The sequence below is a fragment of the Alligator sinensis genome, unplaced genomic scaffold (assembly GCF_000455745.1).
Source record: "Alligator sinensis unplaced genomic scaffold, ASM45574v1 scaffold6_1, whole genome shotgun sequence".
Lineage (NCBI taxonomy): Eukaryota > Metazoa > Chordata > Crocodylia > Alligatoridae > Alligator > Alligator sinensis.
Genome location: NW_005842698.1, coordinates 218,286 through 226,066, shown reverse-complemented (window position 1 = coordinate 226,066; position 7,781 = coordinate 218,286). Strand labels below are relative to the sequence as shown.

Sequence of the window (7,781 nt, the reverse complement as noted above, 5' to 3'; positions counted from 1 at the left end):
CGGAATTTTAAACGGCCAGCGAGCCAATTACTAGCCGCCACGTGTGAATAATTTAGCACTGGCCAATAGCGGGGCACAAATTTACATTCGACTAGCGGGAACTCTTTGCACCGTGCATTTCTGTGCTGCAAAGGAGAAATGCATCCTGCAAAGGAAACTGCAAATTGGCGGGAACGCTCTCCTACACGCGGGCTCTCAATTGCAGCAGAACACTCTGCCGTGCAAAGGAGCTCTCATGTGGCCAGGAAATTCCATAGTGCCGAGGCACCAAAATCACTGGGTCGTGACAAGACTGTCTCTGAGATCAAGTTACAACTTTCTTTCAAGGTTACTATATTTCTTTCTGCTATAAAGCAATTATTTCTAAAATTCCATTCTCATTTTCTCCTCTGCTCTCCTCTCAGTGTGGCACCAAGGTGTATTTCTGCCAGACATCTATTTTCCTTGGTCTTTACCAAGGGTTTTTCTGTCACGGTATGCTCCCCCTCACCTTTTCCCAGTGAAGGGTAATCCACAAGGCAGTGGGAGCTAGGGTTTTAAGGCACTCTATATTCACCCCTGTCCAACCCCCAGGGTGGCTATTATGTGGCATTTTGCAGAGACTACTCAGTTATGATTAGTTCCACCATATTAACCACACCCAGGAGGGTGGCAGTTTCAGGTCATACCCAGGACCAAACTCTCCACTCTGATGGCAATACTTTTTCCAGCTGATCTCTCTTTAGAATCCCAACAATTCCTTCTAGGTCTTACCTAAGTTCCAGCTTTTCTTTCCTTTCCCAGATCTTAACCATATCCTTTTTTGTCTACAGGCTTCACAATCCATTCTCATCAGTGGCCCTTCTCGCCTTGCACTTTGCAAACCAATACATCTAGCAAATCTTGATCTTTCTCTCACAGCTTGTCTGTTCTTACAAAGCACACACAATCCAGCAAGCTTCATTCTAGGACCAAGAGAGCTCCCCTGAAAGACTGTGTGAGATGGATTACACACCACACACAATCCCCTTGGGAAAGCTCTTCCTACCTCCAAAAGGAACCCCCCAACCATGCATCCCTAGAGAAAAAAACAAACATGTCTCTGATAAGCTCACTCTTCCTCTCCCCCAAGTAACTCTAAGCACTGATCTCTGTTTACACAGCTGTACCTTGGTATTTCCCAGACAAGATGTTACACTCCTATAGCAATCTCTTCTAGGATTATCACTATTCCTAGAGAGATTGGGGGGGGGGGCAGGGAAAGAACCAAGTTTTCCCCTTACTTTCAATCACAAATTCTGCCACTGCCTGAGCTGGTGTCCCGTAACATATCCTTTCTTTTTTTGTGCCCTCTGCTGCCTCTATTCCCCCCAGGCACACAGGATCCCAAAGTGTCTGTCACTGATCTCTCTGAAGCTCCACTGTCTGGATAACACTCTGCCTTGCCATAACCTGCACCTGTGACTTTTACCTTACAAACTCCACAGAAACCAAATAAAACTGCTCTTGCAACCATCTACAAAAGACTGTAACTATTCCCAAGGACCTTAGAGTCGAAGGACCCTGTTCATTCACACAGCCTTTCCAGCAGAGAGATGACTTTCTCTGCTCTCTAGCTTCCTATTGCAAACACAACAGGAGGCTCTTACTTAATCCCAAAAGGACCACAGCATGTAACCAAGGGCGCTTGTCCATGTGATGCCTCTCTTGTTTCCACATTACACTTTTCCAGTGTCCATGTGACAAAAATCATCATTAAGTTAGCTAAATTGCATCTGTGTATCCACATTATCAGCTGATTTTATCATTTTAGGGGTTTTTTCGTGGTACTTTAAACCACCACCTGCTTGTTTTAGTTTTACCTAATGAATTTCTTCCATGAGAGTTATTTTTATCGTTTTAAATTTGTAACATGTATCTGATTTATACCCCAAAATGTGATTTTCTCTCCTTTGCACCTGTTATACCACCAGGTGGCACTTTGGGTTCACTTGTAAATCCATGGAAATCCATTGAATTTCTATTGTAATACTTCAACAACACTCCAGAGGCTAATCTTGCAAAATTTTACTGGTGCTTCAGTTCAAGTCTCAGATTAATGAAAAATACATTTTTTTTTTTTTTTGGTTTCCAAAAACAATTGTTCCCTGTGTTTGCATGTACTCTGTGACAAAGATCAAGTTGTTATGGGTCAGGCAGTTCTAGACTCAAGCTAATTAAAATTACTTTTTGTTGGACTGGGTTTTTGGCTTGGTCTGGGAGGGTAGGGGTAACCCAGGTAGTAAATGTAACCTGGGTGGTACTCAGATGAGGTACCCACTTTTCAATGGAAGGGATTTAGCAAGTATTAGTGTGCTATGAAGGGGTAGCTGCTTATGGGGAGCAGGGTTTCCCAAAATATGAGAAGCAGATCCCACACATTTGAGGCATAGGCATCCCAGCAGGGCAGGGTAGAAGAGGTGAGGGGAACCCACTCCCCAGTGAGGATTCCCTTTTGCAAGCAATTCAACCCTCTGGTGTCCTGGCCAGGAAATGAACACAGGTTTCCCATGTAGTGCGCAATAGCTGTACCACTGAGCTATTTTTGCATGGTCTCTAGCCTGTAACTCCAGCCTGCCCAGCTTCCTGCCAGAGGCGGGGTCAGAAAGAACCCGAGCTGCCACCTGCAGTCCCAAGCCTACCCTCTGTTCACTCCTTACTCCTCATCTCTCCCTCCTTCATCCCTCCCTGCTCCGCAGTCATGTCAGGACATGTCTGTTTGTTTATCTGTTTGTCCTTTTTATTAATTTTCAATTTTATTACTAAAAAAAATGGATCAAAGAAATATAATTTTAAACTCCCTCTTAATTGTTCCCCCCACCCCTATTGGCTATGTTCAACCCACACCACCTGTGTACCCACCTGTCCTCCAGCCTTGCCTCCCCTGGTACCCTCCACCTGCTGCAACCCCTTTGTACCCCATCATCTGCCAGTGCAGTGGCAGTGGCCATGGCTCCTGACGGCTATGACAGAATGGTAACTTTTCTTGCCTATTTTGAAACTTTGGAGGGAGGAAGGTAGTGGTTACATGGCTTCCTTCAATACTGCAACTTGAACTTGCCTCACATTCCATTCCAGAGCCGCAAGTCCAAGACGCTGCTTGCCAAACGCAGTATCCGGGTTATGCAGCTTCCCAGGTTATATTTAGGTAATATGTCCCACTGACCCTGTGTGAGTGTGTGTGTGAGTGAGTATGTGCACATGGGGGGTTGGCAAAGTTGGTTTTTCCAACTGTGTGCCAAGCCCCCCTCCTCTTCCTCTTCTTCTCTTTTCCTTCCTCCTCACAGAAAACTATTTGCAGGCAGAACTCACCAGGGATAAGCCCACAGGCCAGTGAGGAGTGGGAGAGAGAGAAGTGAATTGCCTGTTTTTTTGTTTTACATTTGTATTTGTATTTTCTTACATTTTGTATTTATTTTGTTTTTTTATATATATAAATGTGAATCTAGTTATTATTGCAATTCATTAAAGTTTTTTGTTGTACTATAATGGGTGTGTCATTTTTTTCTTTGGGAGAGCTGGGGGGTTTTTCAGAGACTGCACCTGCCTCCGGGCAGGGATGCTCTGTGTGTGTGTGTGTGGGGGGGGGGGGGGCTTTAATTAGAGTGGCTCCAAGAGCTGCTGTGGGTGGGTGGGTTGGGGGGTGTGGGTGGGGGGGGGGGGGGTGGCATTACATTACTTGAAATACTTGCAAAGACTTGCAGGGTGAAGAGTTGCTAGCACTTGCATACTTCACAGTGCTAGCTAGGGTGTGGTCCAGTCAGAGATATCTTGTAAGGAAAAGACATTAGCAGCCACACAGACCTTTAGCCTTCAGCAAGTCTTTATTAAGTCTTTAAAGTGCTTTATAATGCATATGGTGTGTGGGGGTTGGGCTTAATGCTTGCAAAACAGTTTCTTTGCAAGGCAGGCAGGCTGTACTGTTTTGGGAGGTGCAATGCAATAGCTGCTCGTGATGCAGAGAGCATTCTGTAAGCATTGCAATAGCTGGCCTGCTTGTCCTAGGCCTTGACATATTCTCTTTTTTCATGCTCACCTGGCCTTTTGATGACATACAGTGCATTTTTGGTATCTGCACATCCAGAGGTACTCTGTCTCTGGATGCATAGCTACATGTGTGTGGCTGATATATTCAGACATTTAGCATCAGATGGCTATCCCCAGACATATTATTGAGAAGTGAAATATGGGCTCTGTTTGTGTTCAACTGAGGAAGAAACCACACTCACTCCCCTCTCCCGGCCCACCTGCAAACTCCCAGCCCCCCTGCCTCCAAGGTCCATGAAATCAATCAGGAGCAAGTACAAATCATATTTTTTCTTCCTTATCTTTATTTTTTTCACAATAAATTGAATTGCAATCAATTCCATTGAGATATCACAATACAATACAATTTACAATACAATTTACACTAGTCATGCTTAGCATAAAACACCAATTCACAATTATGCTCCCATGTCCCTTCAGTAGATATGTATGGATGGAGGGCTGTATGGTGGGAGGGTGAGAGGAAGGCATGGAGGCAGGCAGGCAGGGTTGAGGGGGCCCCCAGGTGGTGGGTGGGTGAGGGAGAGGGGTCGAGGGAGGGAGGTGTCCTGCACCCCCTTCCCAGTTACTGAAAATGTCCCACCCAGCAGGATTGGCTGGGGGGGGCAGCCAAAGTAGGGACCCTCAGATGGGGGCCCCCCATGCACCATCAGGGTCCCCTCTCCATAGATCGTGCACCCCCATCCATTTACTGAAAATGTCCCACCCAGCAGGATCAGGCAGGGAGTGCAGCCAAAGGAGGCCCCCTCAAGTGAGGGCACCCCTACACATGGTGAGGGCCCCCCTCAGGTCCAGATCAGTGGCCCAACTCAGCTGGCTGACTGAGTTGGGCCATGCTATGCACTCTCCATTGCATTGTACCTTTGGAATCTTTGCTGGGCACAGAGCTTAGGGAGGGAGGGAGGAGTGGAGGGGACCTCCTGGTAGGTGGTAGAAGGGTGGGTGGGTGGTGAGAGAGGGGTGGAGGGAGGGAGGCATCCTGCACCACCCTTCACAGTTACTGAAAATATCCCACCCAGCAGGATCGGGTCGGGGGTGGGGCCCTGCCAAAAGAGGCCCCCTCAGGTGGGGGCCCCCCATGCATGGTTGAGGCCCCCTCTCTGTTGCATTGTACCTTTGGAATCTTTGCTGGGGACAAAGCTTAGGGAGGAAGGGAAACAGGCAGGCAGGGTTGAGGGGACCCCCAGGTGGATGGGTGGGTGATGTTTGAAGGGTGGAGGGAGGGAGGCATCCTGCACCCCCTTCCCGCTTACTGAAAATGTATGAGGATTGGGAGGGGGGGGGGCAGCCTAAGGAGGCCCTCTCAGGTGGGCCCCCCCCCATGCACGGTAGGGCCCCCTCAGGTTCAGATCAGTGGCCTAATCTAATATAATCCTCATAGACTACTATAGCAAGAATTATTTTTAAAAGCACGCATGCTATAGTAGTCAATGAGGATTTTATGTAGCGATTTCCTGCAGTGTAGAGCTGCATTTTCTGAGACATGGCCAGTAACCACAAAGAAATTGCTAGGGACCGAATATGAAGTAGTTGCTAGGGAGGGAGTATGCCAGAGCATCACAGAGGGGAGGCCTTTTCCAGGAATCAAGAATAATTTTTTATATTAAGGAACAGAGAGGTGTTGCTTGTGAACAAGCCTAGTACTGATGCAGGACATGGCCAGTAACCAAGAAGAGGGAGAGAAGACTATTATGTGGGCCTGCAGAACTTGTGCAAATTTTGAGCCATAGCACCTCAGCTTCCACCACTTCAGCAAGCGAAGGCCTCCACCATCCAGAGGAGAAACTCAAGCCACAGCCTCCTTGGAAATGTAGAGATTTCCTGCAGTTCAGAGAAATGGACTGCTCTAACTGAATGACTGATTGATTATTAGATTGATGGTAGGTGGGTTGGTGTTTGTGTAAGGGCCACCAGCCAGCAGCCAGTAACCAAGAAGGAGGAACTAGGGAGGGAGTATGTGCAAACCACAGCAAAAAAGTAAAGCTGCCCAGCTTGAAATCCTATATCAATGGTACTGGCTGGTTGTTCTACTAAAGTGGTCAATGGGCAAGATGTAGGGAGGGAGCCTAGGCATTCATCAATTCCCACCCACCAGCAGCCAAAGAAGGTTTTGTGGCCAACACCAACAGAGAAAATAAATTCCAAGCACCAGCAACCAACAAGGCTTTGTGGCACAGGGGAAGTGCTGACACTCATGCCAAAGCCAGTGAAGAAGCCTCATCTTCTGCCACTGCAGTGGTCCTGACTCCCAAGGAGAAGATTGGAAAGCTGGCAGAAAACTGCCCAGCAAGAAGCTTTCTCCCAGTAAGGATTCCAAAGATACAAGGGTGCAACCAAGAGGTGCCATAAGGCACAGAGGCAAGTGGGGCAAAAATCCTACTACCTGCAACGCAGAGGTCATGTTGGGACATGTCTGCTTGTTTGCTTGCTGAGGCGCCAAGGGTGAAACTCAGGGGAGGTCTTTGGCCAGCAACCAAGAAGACGGTATTGAACAAAAGCTATTAAAAAACATTAAAATGGAAGGTTTTTAAAATATTTTGCAAGAGGGAGATGTAAGTAGTATTTTGATTTCCACCAAGAAGAAGGTGTTATAGGTTTTACAGGAGGAAGAGATAAAGTAATGATAGTGACACTCTGATGAAATAAAAATGTCACTTAATCTGGTACTGGCTACCAAGGAGAAGGCTGGAAAGCAGGCAGTGTACTCACTGCCCAGCAAGAAGAACTTCACTGTAGTAAAAAAGATTGTTAAAGAAACACATGCTAAGGCACACATGCTACAATAATCTATTATGAGCATTATTATTAGGTTGATGGTGTTTATGTTTGTGCATGTGTGTGTTTCTGTGTGTGAGACATGGCCAGTAACCAAGAAGGTTTGCAACAGCAGGTGCTGTTGCTTGTGCCAAATCCAGTGAAGAAGACTCAGCTTCTGCCACTGCAGTGGTCCTGGCTCACAAGGAGAAGGCTGGGAAGCAGGCAGTGTTCCCACCACCCAGCAAGAAGCTTTCTCCCAGCAAGGATTCCAAAGATACAAGGGTGCAACCAAGAGGTGTCTTATAAGGAACAGGGAAAGTTGGGGTGAAGGGCCTACTGCTTGGTTGCTTGCTGAGGTAGGTGCTGAGGGTGAAACTCTGGGGAGGTCTTTGGCCAGCAACCAAGAAGAAGGTATTTAACAAAAGCTTTAAAAAAAATTAAAAGATATTTTCAGATTTTGCAAAAGGAAGATGTTAGTAATATTTTGAATACATCCAAGAAAACTTAAAAAGGTATGGAGATTTTATGTAGTGATTACCTGTAGTGCAGAAGCGCATTTTCTGAGACATGTCCAGCAACCTAGAAGAAGAATTGTCAGTACAAAGTTACAACACGGCTTGTGGCTAGCACGGATACCAGAGGCTAAAGCAAGCGAGCAAGCCTCAGCAAGGACAAAGGTAGGAAGTAGGCAGGGTTTTCTCCACATATCAAGAAGCTTTCCCCTAACAAGGATTCCAAAGATACATGGGTGGAACGGAGAGGTGTCATAATAGGCACAGGACAAGTGGGGCAAAGAGGTCTTGGCCAGCAACCAAGAAGAATGGCCAGGAGAACACGGCTTTGTAGCAAAATTGGTAAAGGCACACATGCTACAGTAGTCTATGGGAATTTTATGTAGTGATTTCCTTCAGTGCAGAAGTGCATTTTCTGAGACATGTCCAGTAACCACAAAGGAGTTG

At 46.6% G+C, this 7,781-nt stretch overlaps 1 long non-coding RNA gene across 1 annotated transcript in view; it reads left to right on the top strand.

Moving 5' to 3' along the window:
- LOC102380935 overlaps window positions 1-3,400 on the top strand; it is a 45,757-nt gene extending 42,357 nt beyond the window's left edge. Inside the window, exons 4-5 of the long non-coding RNA XR_003096334.1 lie at window positions 3,097-3,166; window positions 3,306-3,400. This is a non-coding gene — a long non-coding RNA (uncharacterized LOC102380935). The remainder of the gene's footprint in view (window positions 1-3,096; window positions 3,167-3,305) is intronic.
- The last annotated feature ends 4,381 nt before the right edge of the window (window positions 3,401-7,781 follow it).